The 13,707-nt window shown below is 36.6% G+C and overlaps 1 long non-coding RNA gene across 1 annotated transcript; it reads right to left on the reverse strand.

Annotated features, from left to right (window-relative positions):
- Nucleotides 1–1,742: 1,742 nt before the first annotated feature.
- On the reverse strand, nt 1,743–12,062 carry LOC125253525. Its single transcript, XR_007181459.1, has 3 exons — nt 11,745–12,062; nt 2,695–2,791; nt 1,743–2,583 (listed from the first exon to the last, which is right to left on the reverse strand). It is a non-coding gene; the product is annotated as an uncharacterized LOC125253525 (long non-coding RNA).
- Between the last annotated feature and the right edge of the window lie 1,645 nt (nt 12,063–13,707).

Here is a 13,707-nt window from a genome sequence, read left to right on the forward strand (position 1 = left end):
TTACTCCTGTCTCCTGACAAAAACATTGCATGCAGCGCCTGTGGAGTGTGGAAAGTTACTGGAGAGCGCAGCCACGCTCGTTTCTCACAAGGAACGTCACGGCAGTGATTGACAAGCCAGAGGGCCAATCGTTTACGCGATGATCGCGTAAACGATTGGCTGATGTCTTTAAGGCCCTACCTCGTGCACAGATGATGTATATTAATATTATTACTTTCAGTGCACCTAATAAATAGTCTTTTATCAGTTGATAAAGACAGTTTCAAGTAATACTGCAAAAATGTATAAAACAAAACATCCTATTTAGCACCTTTAATCCCACGTATACGTAGATGTCACTTCAAAACCCTGCAGCATGCAACAGATTGACAGTCCTCACAGCAGTATGAACTCTTAATTTTGTGATATGGCCACGAGAGCATGCAAAGACCCCTAGCTCAATCTTAGCCCAAGCGGTCTAAGGAAGTGCAGCTGCATCAATAAGCTGTTTAAATTAATGATAGGAAAACAAAGCTTTCTGAAGCCTTCGAAGCTATCAATTTTTTTTTTTTTTTTTTTTTTTTTTTTGAAAAAGCTTCTAACTCGAAGCTTTATCACAATGAACTTAAATTATATGATTTAAATCTAGAGCTGCTGTGTAGCCAATGTTTCATGTTAACACGGTTTTGACAGTCTGCATGGTAAAAAGCTCTATATAATAAAAGTGACTTGACTTAATGCGCATAAGCAATATCTGTGGTCAGACATGTTTTCTCCACTTTATCTAATAAATCATTGCAGCAGTTGCAGTTTGAAAAAGCGTGAGAACAAAGCGCCCATTTTCAAAATTTAAACCAGCTGTCCTGATCTTCTGATACTGCATGACGTTCGAAGCTTCAAAACGTCAGTCAATCACGTGGTATTGCGGCACAGCGTGTGATAAAAGTCCTTGGCTGCGTCCGAAACCGCCTACTCAATGAGTAGGTACTTAATTTCAATAAGTACTTACTTAACGAGCGCTAAAAGAGTAGGTACTTAACAGCCAAATCTCGTTGAGTATGAATGAGATCCGAGAATAATCCGCCATGTTGACGTTATCATGTGACCTACGACGTTATCGCAAGCGCAACAACTGAAAAGATATGAGTGACTAATGTGATTTATTTTTTGTTACAAAAACCCAAATTCGTGTGAATATATTGTTAATTTCTTTATTTTATATGCAAAAATGTCCATCCACAAGCAAAGGTGGCATAAATCTCATTTGTTTTCCTCTTTTTCTTGTTGAATTAGCTTAGTTTCATCCCTCAGGCTTATAAATTAAAAATAAATAACTTTTATCCATTATGATGTATTCAAAATATTTAATCTTGTCATCATAGTTTGCGATTATATACACAGACATAATACAAACCCATATTTGTTTTGTTTTTTTGTCATTATTATTGTTCATTGTTAAAGATACACTATGGTATTTTCCCTGATCTTGTATGTAATTGTAGATCCTGCAATAAAATAAAGATATGAGTGACAGGTGCACTAACACCTCACAGCACTAGTAACTGAACCCTACCTAGTGCGGTTTTCCTCAGTGTTAGCGATGTCTGAAGCCAAAGAAGACATCAGGCAGCTGCTCGAAGATCTCATCTTTGGAGAAGACTGATTTTATACTCAAAGTAGTAAAAAGTACTTAAAATTAAGATTACACCAGAATGAACTGCTTTTCTAACACACCCCAACACTTACACACAATAATGATGATAAATGCTGACCAAAACTTAATTATATTACTTTTCATTTTACTTCTTTAATAAAACAAGCAAAATGTAATGTTTAGTTATATGACAGCTGTGCATGAACACACACTAGACAAATACAGCTGATGTGAATACATCTCCATTTACAGTCAATTCATGCATTAATTCATTGCTTATTAAAAAATATACATTTACTGATAATAGCATAATTAATAAGTAAAGAATTAATAAAAGTAATAATGACAAATAAATGCATATACAAGTCAACAACACACGAAACAAAGCTTTATTCAAATGTATTGATCTAACAATCAGGTATTTACAGTCCTGTTGTCATCTCAACACAGCTGTGCCAATTCTGCAGCTTTATTCTGATCAAGCAGCTGATGAACACCTTCATCATCATGTTCCTCACTGCTGAAGATGATGATGATGATGATGATGATGATGATGATGGACCCCTGAACCCCTCAACCTTGGAGCAGGAGTGGGAGAAGATGTGCGGGACAATCTGCTGCTGCAAACATTCTTGTGCTCTCCATCAGCAGATTAAAACATTTTACAATTAATTCATGTCAGCATTCTGTTTCTTGCATATTTCATTTCATATTTTTCAATTGCTAATTCTTGTCATGGCTTCATTAGTTTTGTGGTGTAGTGGTCTAACCACTGAGCTGGTCAGCAGAAGGTTGCTGGTTCGATCTCTGCGTCTCCTCCAGTGTGTCCTTGATCGAGTCACTTGGAAGGAGGAGTGATGGAGGATCTCGTCCATAACACTGAACCATTCCCAGGATCTGCTGTGTCTCTCCATCCTCAGTGCTCTCACCAGTCTGAGGACATTCACATCCTACAATAATGCACAAATATAATACAAAAGCAGTCATGTTAACAGCACAGTGTCATTTGATTTCTGTATTAGAAATAACAAAATGATCTTACTTTATATTTTGTTACTTACTTTATATATATATTTTTATTTTGTTTCAGCTTTTCCTCTTTTTTTTCTAACAAATACTGTCGTCAGCTTTTCTTGCAGGTCCTGCTCCACCAAAGCTCTGAAGCAAATGCACAGACATCATCAGAAAAGTGCTGTAATAAGTCTGTTTAAATTCCAATAATTAAAATAAACTAGACTTTAGATTTAAATAAACTTTGTATTCATTTCTGTAGTATCCTCACTCAAAGCCTTTGATGGCATCATTCCCCAGACATCAGACAAGATTCAAGTTTCCTCTGAGATTTATGTGCTCAAATCTACATTCACATGCTGATGATGTGTTAACTCACTTCTTATCCAATACAAATGTTCCTTAATTTATTAAAAATACTAATGGACAAATAAAATAGATTAAACTTATGTGTAGTTACTGTAGATTTGTTTATTTACATTATTTTCATTCATGTAGCCTAATGTACATAGCTGTCAACATTGAACACTGAAAATAAGGGAGATTTCCCGGGATCCATCCCCAAAATAAGGGATTTTTTTACACAATTATTACGTTGGCACTGGGGACAGGGGGTCAGAACCCCACACTTTTGATAAGGGCTGCTTCATTCAGTCACACTATATCATCTTTTAGCTTAGGATATTTTCTTTCAAATGAGAGCATTTTCATTTTCACGTTTCTGTGAGCTTTCGTTCGTAAACAATCAACGGAAATGCGCTCTCGAACGGAGAAACACGCGATCTCCAAACCATCGATCAAAGCGTGCTAACGTTTTAGGACAGGTCGATGGTATATAAATCATGCCTGAACATTAGCGTGTGTCATTCAAGCCAAACCGCCCATTCAGAAACCGAGAAATTTGAAGGCTGATCTCTCAGGTTGACGCGCAAGCTGGCTTGACTGAAGTTTTCGTGAGGATAATAGTTTATGGACTGTTTTGATTTCGGTAAATACATCTAGAAAGGTAAAAGCATTGATGGCATCTATAAAAGAGATATCTGAAAGTGAAACGAAAGTGATATTGCCTCGTCCAGTGAGGAGGACTCACGAGAGGAGACCTGCGCGTTTAATTGGTGTATACTGTAATACTGCATTTACAATGCTTATCAATGGCGTGCACTTTGATCGTGAAAGTGAAAGTGCCCTTTGCAGTCGCATCGCGGTGCCCCCGTGTTCCCATTTCTCCCGATGTCCATTACAATATACTACATTTCCCGCGAGCCTTTCAAAGAAACTCCATGAGCGCGGAAAGACGCGTTCGGCGCATGCATACGTGCATCGCCCGTGGTCAAGTGCAAGCCACTTCACAGACACAGATACTTGCGTGTTCTGAGTTAACACAATCAGAGCGTAAAAATACGGGATATTTTACGGGAAAATACTAAAACGGGAAGACAGCGGGAAAAGAGCTAAAATACGTGAGAAACCCGGAAAAAACGGGAGGGTTGACAGCTATGGTAATGTAAACAGTGTTGACAACAGTGAATAATAGCACACACACATCACTCATAATACATAATCCAGCACTCATAAGTCATAATATTTGAAGAAGATGTTCGTGTCAGACGTTAAATAAACATTTAGTAAGCATCTTTAAGATGTATATGTTTTAGAATATGTAAATCCACTTTGGAGAATTAAGGTGTGTTTATCCCGTTACCTATACATAATAAATCGTGTTTTTACTGCAAAATCACAACAATAGTGTCTATATGGAATTACATTTGATCCAAAAATAATGAACGTAACTTTTCAAAAAAAACTAATAAAAATATAAATTGAAACTGAATAAAATGTCTTTGAAACTTAAAAAAATAAATCGCAGGCAAAATGTTTGACTTTGTTTTTAATACAGTGCATGTTTTGCTAACAGTTTCTTTTCTTTCTTTCACTGATCTTTACTTACAAAAGCATTTCCAGAGTTTTCATTTATGCTTCTGAAGTTTTCGTTTACGATCCCAGAGTTTTCGTTCGTCTTTCTGGCACAAATCTCTCGCGGGGGCGGGGCCAGCAGTGGTGTGTTCTCATTGGCTACTGAGTTTTTGATTGACAGCTTCTTCTTGACCTGGAAGTGAAGACGTCAGCGTTGTGTTTACAATTACATGTGTGGAGGTGAGCGTCTGTAAGCGGCTTCGTATTTCATTTAAAGATATGAGTTTTGTTTTTGAATTTTATCTGTATTTATCTGCGGCTTCTACTTCTACTTCTACTGTCGACATAAACTTTTAGGAGCGTGAGAGAAAATGAATGTCTTGAGGTTTAATTGTACATTAAAGGTTATAATACTGAAGATATTGTATAATGTCCAATGTTTTTGGAGAATATTTGATTATTTCTGATGATTCTTCTCTATTGTTGGGTCTGATTAGGTTGTGCTGTTACAATTTAAAGAGAATACTAGTATCATATACATTCAGCCGTCAAGAAAGTCTCACTCCAACCAGGTAATCAAGGTTGGCAACCATGGCCATCACTCTACCCATTGTTAGCATATGCACATACACCATCACAATTAATGATCACTCAATTCTGAAGGATTCAAACAATATGAAAATAACAGTCGTGGCTTGCTGTAAGACGGTATAGACCTCAACAGGCATTTCAGTACTCCACACAAAGAATGATCTTGTTGCCATTTTTTATCATTCTAATAATTTTATTTAGTTAACATTATCATCTAACATATAAAAGTAGATTTTTTTTTTAACAATCATCAACAGTTTCAATTGTGACTTATATATAAACAGTTGAATAAATGTAAATGAAAATATGAATCAATTCAAATAAATTTAAATTCTTTATTGTTACTACAGCATACACACAAGTATAAAAGTGAAAGTGTTGGATGCAATTATGTTGTGAAAGGAACGACCAGAATCCACAAAACACTAACTGCATATTCATGTAATCCACAGTATTCTCATGATATACAGCACATTACTATAAAAATGCACAAGCACCTATTATAGAATACATGTGTAAAATTCATTTTATTACCATTTTTTAAACTATAGTGAATAAACTTAATGAATGGAATGAAATGTTCATGTTGTCTGAATACATTTTTGGTTTGACTGTATGACTTTCTCCACATTTATTTATTTATTCTTTATTTGACAGGGACAATGGACAATAAAATATTACCCCAGAATTAGCTACAGAGCTAAATTTCATCTGCTGTCCCTGGGCAGGAGTACATCAAATTATCAATAAAAATACCATAGAAATTAAACACAATAGAATACAAGAAGTATAAAAACATATTCAAAAATCATTACCTTGTATAATTAATGATCACAAACCTGACATGCCTTTAAAAATCTTTTCAAATGTAATTTAAACTGGACAAAGGTAGTACACTGTCTAATATCAGTTGGTAAACTATTCCAATTATTAACAGCTTTTACAGAAAAAGCTGATCGTCCAAAATCTGTCTTTCTAAAATGCGCTTCACAGTCACCTCTTAAGGAGGCTCTTGTCTGTCTGTTTAACATGCTTTTCAAATGTTAAGTGAGTGTCTAAAATAACTCCAAGGTATTTAAAGTCCGATACAATCTGTAATCTTTCACCATTTACCAATATATCTGGTACAACCTCCTCCATCTTTCTAATCGTAAAATACATACAAGCAGTTTTCTGGACGTTTAACGATAAACAACACTGATTAAACCAGTCTGAGATTTTGGTCATGGCAGCAGATAATTTTTGTGATACCTGTTCATTTGTTTTAGCATGCACATAAATCACAGTATCGTCTGCATACATTTGAATAAATGCATCAGGACAAACATCTGGAAGATCATTCAAGTACAGACTAAAAAGTAGAGGTCCTAGTATGGACCCCTGAGGTACCCCTGATGAACAGTGTCTTGTTGAAGCGTTTTAATCCGGGTGCATTGCTTCCTTGATATAAGATAAGACTCAATCCATTTAATTGTTTGCATAGAAAAATTAAAATGAGTTAATTTAGATAACAAAATATTATGATTTAACGTGTCAAATGCTTTTTGCAAATCGAGAAACACAGCACCCACAACCCCACCCTTATCTAATTTTAATCGCACTTGCTCAATGAAGTAACATACAGCAGTCTCCGTAGAGTGCCGTTTACGGAACCCGAATTGCATAGGGCACAGTAAGTTATTTTGTGTATCTAAAAAATTTACAATTTGCTCAGTTACTACTCTTTCTGTTATTTTTGATACAGCTGACAAGATTGAGATTGGCCTATAATTTGCTACGATTAGTGGATCGCCTGCTTTGAAGACTGGGGTGACTATCCCAGTTTCCCAGCAATTTGGAAAAACAGATTGCTTAATCGATAAATTCACAAGGTGTGTGATTGGTACTAAAAAATGTTCACAGTTATTTTTTAATAAAATTACAATTTAAACCATCTATATCTTTAGCATATGAATTTTTTAAGGTTTTTATAACATTCTGAATCTTATTCTCTGATACTGTTGTTAAATCAAAAGCAGGTTCAGCTGAGTTAACAGAGTTAAGTTCTCTATATCTAGTACCAAATTTATCAGTCAATCTTTGAACTGAGTCAACAAAATAATTATTAAAAGTATCTACAATTTCATCAGGTTTATTAAGTATTCTTCCTTCATGATTTAATTCTGAACATTTAATACATGATTTAGATTCTTTCTTTATCAATTGATTAATAGTTTGCCACATTTTTTTGCCATTTCCTTTAGCCTCATTTAAAATATTAATAAAATATTGTGCCTTAGCCTGCCGTAATGTCTTAACCACCTTATTTCTTAAGCAATTAAACATAAGTCGATCCTGTCGTAAACCAGATTTTATAGATTTTTTTAGAACATTATCACGCTTTTTCATGAGCATCCACACCTCTTCCGAAATCTATGGTAGGTTATTCTTTCTATGCCTATTTCTAACTAATTTTGTATATTTATTTTTTATATTTTTTATCTCCTCTATAAACATTTTATACCCTGTTTCCAAGTCTTCATTAGATGAAAGGGATACCCAGTCAATCTGTCCAAGCTCTTCTTCGAAAGCACTCATATCCTTTTTTGGTATTCTAAAAGAACAATTCTGTTCGTTCTGTGTGGTTTCATGATAAACAAACCTATTTTTATTTAACTTCCTAGATATGAGAGTTAAATTATGATCTGATAATCCAGTTAAAAAATTAAAAGTCTTAGTAATTCTATCTGGTTTATTAGTAAAAACAAGATCTATTAAAGTTCGCGAAGTAGTTGTAATACGTGTGGGGGTCTCTATCATTTGTATAAAATCATACTAGGGCTGGGCGATATATCTCATGCGATTGTCACGCGCATTTCGTCAGTAAAGCCGGTTCCCTGATTGCCGCTAAATCGCCATCACCTGATTTCAGATGGAGCGGCATTTAATAGACAGAGCCGTAGATCACTGATAAGCCACGCAATATCGCATTCATATCGCAGATGAATCGCCTTCGATAATGAACGCGATATTGCGTGGCTTATCAGTGATCTACGGCTCTGTCTATTAAATGCCGCTCCATCTGAAAGCAGGTGATGGCGATTTAGCGGCAATCAGGGAACCGGCTTTACTGACGAAATGCGCGTGACAATCGCATGCGATATATCGCCCAGCCCTAAATCATACAATTTAGTTATCTCCTTCAATTTCTTTCTGGCCTTTTTATCAGACCAACTAATATTGAAATCCCCCATAACAATACACTCTTTACGTATATCCACTTCTTTAAAGAGATTTTTAAAATGATCATAGAATGAGATATCTGATGAGGGCGGCCTATACACTGCAACTATAATAAAAGACATTTGCGGAGATAGTGTAATTAAAACAGTAATACATTCAAATTCATTAGAACACTGAAGGTGAACTTGTTTGCTTATCAAATAATCTTTAACATAAATAAGAAGCCCTCCTCCTCTACCAATTTTCCTATCCTGTCTGTAATGTTTATACCCAGGCATTGCCAAAGCAGCACTAGGAGAAGTTTTAGTTAACCACGTTTCAGACAAACACAAGAAATCTAAATTTGAGTCCAAAAGCAGATTTTCAATTTGATCATGTTTTGAAGACACACTTCGGATATTTAAATGTCCTCCAAAAATACCTTTCGATTTAGACCCGCGGTCCCAGATTACTTTAGAATGGTTCACAGTTTGAAAGTAGTGCAGCGTCCGATGCCTCTCGCCAGCCGTTCTATGATGGCGAGTCGATGTAGCTCCGGCCAAATCACAATGACCAGACGATGCTGTTACACTTGGACCTGAAGACTGGCGACCGACCGGGAATACTCCGTCTTACAATACTTCTTGCCATCTGACAAACGGCGACATTCCGACAGCGCCTCCAGGCCATGTACAACCCCGGCATGATGAGCAAAAAGCCCAGGTAGATCACCAACACATACCGGCGAGACGACCGCCGCGGGAAACTCAGGCGAATCTCCAGTCCGCTCCAGCAGGCCAACTAGGCCGTGACCAGGTCCGCCCCGACCACAGATGTCCAACGACGACAGCAAAGCACCCCCAGATGCGTCGTCCGAAACCAAGATACCGCGCTGAGCACATCCAGTGTCGCCAGGGCCTGGGTTGAGTTGAATATCACCAGCAAGGAGAAGCGTCGTTACCAGGTAAAGCAATACCTTTCTTTGAGGCCGCATAGATCTCTCATGTGCGGGACTTCTCGACGCAGTTGGTGTTAACGCTTTTCCGTGTTTTAAAACAACGGAATACGAAGCAAACTGGCCCAGTTTACTTAGGCAAACTAGCGACTGGGTCTCGTTGTTACGTGCACGAGTAGTCCAACAACACTGAACAGAAGCGTAAAGGAGGGCAAACATATATCCGAAGATCAAAAATCTCTGCATAAATTTCGATTTGTAAAAATTCATAAAAGCCGCAGTAAAGTTGATCAGGAAACTAAACTCATTAAATGTATAAAAACTAAGTCGCTTAATTTTAGTTCTAAGAGCAGCTCCTGCCACGCCGCGTCTTAGAGACGCCATCTCGCCATAAGCACAAATATCTTTAAGAAAATAGTCCATCTCTGTGTCCATCTCATAAGTGGACTGTAACCCATACACGTATGATGGTTGGTGGGAAACGATTGTTAATAATTAAAACAGTTTAAATTATTAGTATTTTTCTCATCTATTGTTTCACTTCAGAAGACATTGATTCATCCACTGGGGTCGTATGGATTAATGTGTCTTTAGGACTCGAAGACATGTAGGCCTATTATTTTCCTAAAAATCCTAATTCATGTTTATCTGTAGAAAGAAAGTAATACGCATCTTGGACGGCATGAGGGTGAGTAAAATATATGAGAATTTTTTTGGGGTGAACTATCACTTTAACATTCATATGTTGTTGGTATGCTAATCCAAGATCAGTATGGACTAATAAGAATAAAGTAAAACCTCTTGTGTGTTTGTGAACTGTGTCTTGTTTTAATCTAGAGCTCCAAAAAAATTAAAATATTTGCATAATATCAGGTGTCTGAAGATCAAGATCCCAGTCAGTCAAAGGTGATGTGTCTGAACAAAATAGGATTCTTGTCTGATGGGGACAGTGGATCTCTGGGGCTACCACTCCCTCCTCTGGGTCAGCATCAAAATTTTGTTAATGGAAAAGTTGCTCCACTCCCTGGAAAATAAGAAATCAAATGTATTATAATCTAACAATACAAACTGCTTTGAATTCCCACATAACAAATTATGCAGACTTAAAATATTTATTTCAAACAAATTATATATAATTTTAGCCATAATTACTTTCATGTATTAGGTTTTGCATTTAGCCATACAGTAGGCCTACTGTGCAAAAGTCTTAGCTTTGTTGTTTTAGCAATGTTTTAATGACCATCCATGTGAACAAAATGGATTCTATAAGAAAAAAATCAGTATTTAATATGACCTCCTAGACTTCCAGTTTTTTCAAAGGAGAAACTTGTGATCAGATTTTGAAAGTTTTCTTGGCCTTCCAGTCAATATTCCATTCCATTTAGGTTTGAGAGAGCCAGGTTCTCACTATTACTCAAGTGTAAGGAGAGGTCACTAAATACTTGCCACTTTAGCCTGTAGAAGTCTTTTTTTCCTGTTTTTTAATAATGCTTACAAATTTAGAGTATTTCCTTGTCATATTCTAATTAGAAGACTGAAAAAAAAATTATATGGTCACTATGCCATTGCTAAAACAACATCTAATGGTGTCCTAAGACTTTTGCACAGTACTTTATATGTATTATTATTAAAGACTACCTTTTCCCCTTTAAATATGATCTAATCCAAGGCTGTAGATGTTGTTAAATCAACACAACACTGCTGTATAAAGTGGGCTCTAAATGAGCTCTAAAATACCTCTCCATCTGAAAAAGCAAAAGCAAGTAATGTTACTTATATTGATTTTGTAAACGTAAAAAAATACTGACTTACCGCGAGTATCCAGATAACGACGATGATTGATAATGGTGATTATATCATTCGTCTGTGCTAGGCCTAAGAAATCATCTCACCATAGTAGCAGCAGCTACAGATAAAATAATAAAAACTCCTATCTTTACATCACTAAAATGAAATAAGAAGCCGCTTACAGACGCTCACCTCCACACATGTAATTGTAAACACAACGCTGACGTCTTCACTTCCAGGTCAAGAAGAAGCTGTCAATCAAAAACTCAGTAGCCAATGAGAACACACCACTGCTGGCCCCGCCCCCGCGAGAGATTTGTGTCAGAAAGACGAACGAAAACTCTGGGATCGTAAACGAAAACTTCAGAAGCATAAATGAATAAACTCTGGAAATGCTTTTGTAAGTAAAGATCAGTGAAAGAAAGAAAAGAAACTGTTAGCAAAACATGCACTGTATTAAAAACAAAGTCAAACATTTTGCCTGCGATTTATTTTATTCAGTTTCAATTTATATTTTTATTAGTTTTTTTTTGAAAAGTTACGTTCATTATTTTTGGATCAAATGTAATTCCATATGTCTAGCATCTTTACACATTCAGCAGTTTACTCTACAGTAGTTCAGCAAATGTGTTTTTGGTTTTCAATATTCACATTTGACAGCATCCGCGCCGCTTTTCTCCTCCGTGTTCAATTATGATGTATCCTCTCCCGTGGCCTGCTGGGATAGAAAAGTATCCAGCAAGGAATACTTCAGAATCTGGGCGGAAGCAGTAGGCCATCCGGGAACTCCTCGACTACTATTTTATGATTACTGAGGTTTCTGACATACTTAATTGCTCGCCTACTGCTTTCCCCTATTAAAGTAGGCGGTTTCGGACGCACTTTAAGTAGGCGCACGTCCGAATCTCGCGAGAATTAGTACGTCACGCAGGTAATTTTCGCCTACTCTTTTTGCTTCAGACATACTTATTCGCTCGCCTACTGCTTTCCCCCTACTAAATAGTAGAGAAGTAGGCGGTTTCGGACGCAGCCCTTATATCTATAGCTTTTGTTGTGATAGTGCTTTGAAAACTGCAACAGAGCTTCGGAGTCCCGGTATAACATACCATCACTACGGTCCATATACAATAAATCTCCCATTTCTGTTTAAAAGCAAAAACACCACGTTTTAGCAGTAAGTGACTGATGATAATGAACCTGATGACCACAAACGAAACATCCTCCAGAGCCAAAGAACCAGTAAAACGTTTGCCAAATGAAATTATTATAGCATCAACTGTGCTCTTGCTTCGTTGAGAATACCTGGAATTGCCTCGGCACACTCGGCATGATGAAATAATATTACGTGACAGCAGTGAGTCACAATGCTGACGAATATGTCATCATATAAATCGCTGTTCGTCCCATATTTATTAAATTGTATGCCCAGATATAATCGCCTAAATGCAGCTGCTCCCGTACTTCCTATGTAAATAGGTGAATACATTATTTTTAATCATAAGGTGCAAATAGTAGCTAAGCAAACAGCTTCTACTTAACCACAAAATCTGCTGGCGATCTATTGCTGGTGATATTCGCGAACAGTCTGAATCTGTTAAACATCCTGCCGAACAAATCTATGATGCTGTAGCTTCGTTTGATATTCGAATACAACGCGAAAAGCCTCTTCCTTTATTAAAGTTCAGTAAAACTCGTCTCTGTATAAAAAGCAAATCTCATTGCTAGCTCCTTAGTAAATCACTCTTGAATATAAAAACAGACTGCTTACTAACACGTGAAATAAAACTCACGTAGTGTTACATCATATTAAACTGATAAAGCAGACCACACGATAACGATAGCGATAGCATAAAAAGAGAGACGGAAGCTGCGTTTAAGTAATGCGCCTTATTTTAGAGTTGCCAATGGAGTCCATAGAAATTGGATCAGCTGATATGGGTGGGGTTGGAATTTGAGAATCAGCTGATAGTGGAGCTTGACTACGAGGCCAGCCTGAACTAACGCTGATGCTTAATTTACACCATATCACTGAATATGGCATGCGTCAACAAGATTTCAGAGACTCTGCGTGACATTTTAAATGTTTATGATCTACAGGTGAGTTAAAATTTGTCAACACTATCTTCATCACTTTCTTCACTGTATATACAATTAAAGTTGGCTTGCTTGTTTAATTTTTGCTTGACTTTGAAGGGTGTGCATGATGTCAACAAGAAACGCACCGTAGCCCTCCGTGCTCCTCAGTACCTGTGTGAGGAGGACCCACAATTCTTCAAGACTTGACATGTAAGTATTCAATCAGGGCCGGATTGGGACTCATTTTCAGCCCTGGAGTTTCATGGCTTAGACCGGCCCACTTTAATTCACGACTGACTATATTAAAATAATGTAATTAAAACCTCAGTATATAAGTCTGCAATAGTGCATGGTTCTCTACAGCCTTGTAATTAATTGTATTTTTCAAAAATATCTTCAAATACCCATGATAGTACAAATGATAGTACATAAAAATGCTAAAATTTTTAAAAGTTATTTTTATAGTTATAATAATGATTTTAAAATGTTAACCATTGACTAATTATCTAGCCATCTAGTGGCTGTAGTTAAAAATTCA

Source organism: Megalobrama amblycephala, linkage group LG18 (genome assembly GCF_018812025.1).
Source record: "Megalobrama amblycephala isolate DHTTF-2021 linkage group LG18, ASM1881202v1, whole genome shotgun sequence".
NCBI lineage: Eukaryota > Metazoa > Chordata > Actinopteri > Cypriniformes > Xenocyprididae > Megalobrama > Megalobrama amblycephala.